Source organism: Oryctolagus cuniculus, chromosome 4, assembly GCF_964237555.1.
Source record: "Oryctolagus cuniculus chromosome 4, mOryCun1.1, whole genome shotgun sequence".
Classification (NCBI taxonomy): Eukaryota; Metazoa; Chordata; class Mammalia; order Lagomorpha; family Leporidae; genus Oryctolagus; species Oryctolagus cuniculus.
Window position 1 is genome coordinate 133,141,972 of NC_091435.1, and position 3,947 is coordinate 133,145,918.

A 3,947-nucleotide genomic window follows, 5' to 3' on the forward strand; every position below is an offset into this window, starting at 1 on the left:
CCAAGTCCTCCACACAGATGCAGGGGCCCAAGCACTTGGGCCATAACCACTGCTTTCCCAGGAACATTAGCAAGGAGCTTGATTGTAGGTGAAGTAGCCGGGGTTCCAAAGGATACCCATGTGGAATGCTGGCACTGCAGATGGCGGCTTAACCTGCTATACCACAGCACTGGCCACAAGACTAGTGTTCATTCTTTATCTGGGTGGCATAGCCAATCAACCAACTACTGGGAGTGGAAGATAGTGAATAAAATATTGTAAGACAAAAGTCAGTAAACCTAGCCAATCAGTTCATTGGACTAAATCCTGGAAGGCAACAAGGAGACAAATACAATCCTCAGAAAACTCCCATCCCTTTCAAGATATCCAATAAGACTTCCATGTAAAAATATTAGTAAAAAATAAGTAAATATTTATTTTCATATTCCCTGTGTAAGAGCTAAAAGAACTTAAACTATCATTTCATATGCTTTTCCTTAGTAAGTTTTGATCAGAATATTAATTAATAAAATTAAATTGGATTTATTTGTTGAGTAATGAAACTCAAACTATAAAGAGTAAGATGCTTTTAAAAATAGAAAATTTATTATTTTATGCTATTTAGTTAAAATGGACTTTTCATACAATTTACATGTTTATATATATTTATATAATATATATTTAAATATAGCTTACAATGATGAAATTAATATGTATATTTTCATGCTGTTTTGAATTACACTATCTTCTTTCCTAACCAGAAAACATGAATGTCATAAATTTTTTTTTTATCTTTTATTTAATGAATATAAATTTCCAAAGTACGACTCATGGGTTACAATGGCTTTCCCCCCCATACCGTCCCTCCCACCCACAACCCTCCCCTTTCCCACTCCCTCTCCCCTTCCATTCACATCAAGATTCATTTTCGATTATCTTAATATACAGAAGATCAGCTTAGTATACCTTAAGTAAGGATTTCAACAGTTTGTTCCCACACAGAAACATAAAGTGAAAAATAATAGATGATTTTTTTTAAATGATGATGAAATCAGATCAGACCTATTGTCATGTTTAATCCCAGTGAGAGTCAAGTTGGGAATTGATAATTTCTTTTTTTTTTTTTTTTTTTTTTTTACAGAAGATCAGTTTAGTGTACATTAAGTAAAGATTTCAATCGTTTGCACCCCCATAGAAACACAAAGTGAAATACACTGTTTGAGTACTCGTTATAGCATTAAGCCTCAGTGTACAGCACATTAAGGACAGAGATCCTACATGAGGAGTAAGTGCACAGTGACTCCTGTTGTTGACTTTACAAATTGACACTCCTGTTTATGGCATCAATAATCTCCCTATGCACCAGTCATGAGTTTCCAAGGCTATGGAAGCCCCTTGAGTTCTCCGACTCTTATCTTGTTTAGACAAGGTCATAGTCAAAGTGGAGGTTCTCTCCTCCCTTCAGAGAAAGGCACCTCCCTCTTTGAAGACCTGTTCTTTCCACTGGGATCTCACTCACAGAGATCTTTTTGCCAGAGTGTCTTGGCTTTCCATGCCTGAAATACTCTCATGGGCTTTTCAGCCAGATCCGAGTGCCTTTAGGGCTGATTCTGAGGCCAGAGTGCTATTTAGGACATCCACCATTCTATGAGTCTGCTGAGTATCTCACTTCCCATGTTGGATCACTCTCCCCTTTATTTATTCTATCGGTTAGTGTTAGCAGATACTAGACTTGTTTATGTGCTCCCTTTGACTCTTAGTCCTTTCATTATGATCAATTGTGAACTGAAATTGATCACTTGGAATAGTGAGATGGCATTGGCACATGCCACCTTGATGGGATTGAATTGGAGTCCCCTGGTATGTTTCCAACTCTACCAATTGGGGCAAGTCAGCCCGAGCATGCCCCAAATTATACATCTCTTCCCTCTCTTATTCCCACTTTTATGTTTAACAGGGATCACATTTCAGTTAATTTTCAACACTTAAGAATAACTGTGTGATAATTACAGAATGAAACCAGTCATATTAAGTAGAACAGACAAAAAAAAAATACTATGAGGGATAATATATTAAGTTGTCCATTAGCAGTCAGGGCTATGCTGATCAAGTCACCATTTCCCATAGTGTCCATTTCACTTCAGGAGGTTTCCTTTTTGGTGTTCAGTCAGTTGTCACCGATCAGGGAGAACATATGGTATTTGTCCCTTTGGGACTGGCTTACTTCACTCAGCATGATGTGTTCCAGATTCCTCCATTTTGTTGCAAATGACTGGATTTCGTTGTTTCTTACTGCGGTATAGTATTCTAAAGAATACATATCCCATAATTTCTTTATCCAGTCAACCATTGATGGGCATTTAGGTTGGTTCCAGGTCTTGGCTATTGTGAATTGTGCTGCAATAAACATTAGGGTTCAGACCGCTTTTTTCTTTATCAATTTAAACTCCTTTGGGTAAATTCCAAGGAGTGGGATGGCTGGGTCGAACGGTAGGGTTATATTCAGGTTTCTGAGGAATCTCCAGACTGATTTCCATAGTGGCTTGACCAGTTTGCATTCCCACCAACAGTGGGTTAGTGTCCCTTTTTCCCCACATCCTCGCCAGCATCTGTTGTTGGTAGATTTCTGTATGTGAGCCATTCTAACCGGGGTGAGGTGAAACCTCATTGTGGTTTTGATTTGCATTTCCCTGATTGCTAGTGACCTTGAACATTTTTTCATGTGCCTGTTGGCCATTTGGATTTCCTCTTTTGAAAAATGTCTATTGAAGTCCTTGGCCCATCTCTTAAGTGGGTTGTTGGTTTTGTTTTTGTGGAGTTTCTTGATCTCTTTGTAGATTCTGGTTATTAACCCTTTATCTGTTGCATAGTTTGCAAATATTTTTTCCCATTCTGTTGGTTGTCTCTTCACTCTCCTGACTGTTTCTTTTGCAGTACAGAAACTTCTCAATTTGATGCAATCCCAATAGTTGATTTTGGCTTTGACTGTCTGTGCCTCCCGGGTCTTTTCCAGAAATTCTTTGCCTGTGCCAATATCTTGAAGGGTTTCTCCAATGTTCTCTAATAACTTAATGGTGTCAGGATGTAGATTTAGGTCTTTAATCCACGTTGAGTGGATTTTTGTGTAAGGTGTAAGGTAGGGGTCTTGCTTCATGCTTCTGCACGTGGAAATCCAGTTTTCCCAGCACCATTTATTGAATAGACTGTCCTTGCTCCAGGAATTAGTTTTAGATCCTTGATCAAATATAAGTTGGCTGTAGATGTTTGGATTGATTTCTGGTGTTTCAATTCTGTTCCATTGGTCTATCCATCTGTTTCTGTACCAGTACCATGCTGTTTTGATTACAACTGCCCTGTAGTATGTCCTGAAGTCTGGTATTGTGATGCCTCCGGCTTTGTTTTTGTTGTACAAGATTGCTTTAGCTATTCGAGGTCTCTTGTGCCTCCATATGAATTTCAGCATCATTTTTTCTAGATCTGCGAAGAATGTCTTTGGTATCTTGATTGGGATTGCATTGAATCTATAAATTGCTTTTGGGAGAATGGACATTTTGATGATGTTGATTCTTCCAATCCATGAGCATGGAAGATTTTTCCATTTCTTGGTATCCTCTTCTATTTCTTTCTTTAAGGTTTTGTAATTTTGTAATTTTCATAAATTTTTGAAAGCATACTTGGAGATTTTAAACTCCAGCCATAGCTTCATAAAACACACACACACACACATTTTCATTTTTTTTTGTTTTAACATAATTTTTGATGGAAGTAGCTCATTTGATTATATACAGTAACATAATACAACACTAACTAACATCTTATGAATTCTTTTTGATAAGCTTGGTCATAAAATGAATATCTATTATCCATATGAGATTTGTCTGTGAGTGAATTCAATAAATGAACTCAACTCAAACTCAAAGTAATTGAACTTCCCTATTTTTTCTAGAAAAGGATTTGTATAAACTAAG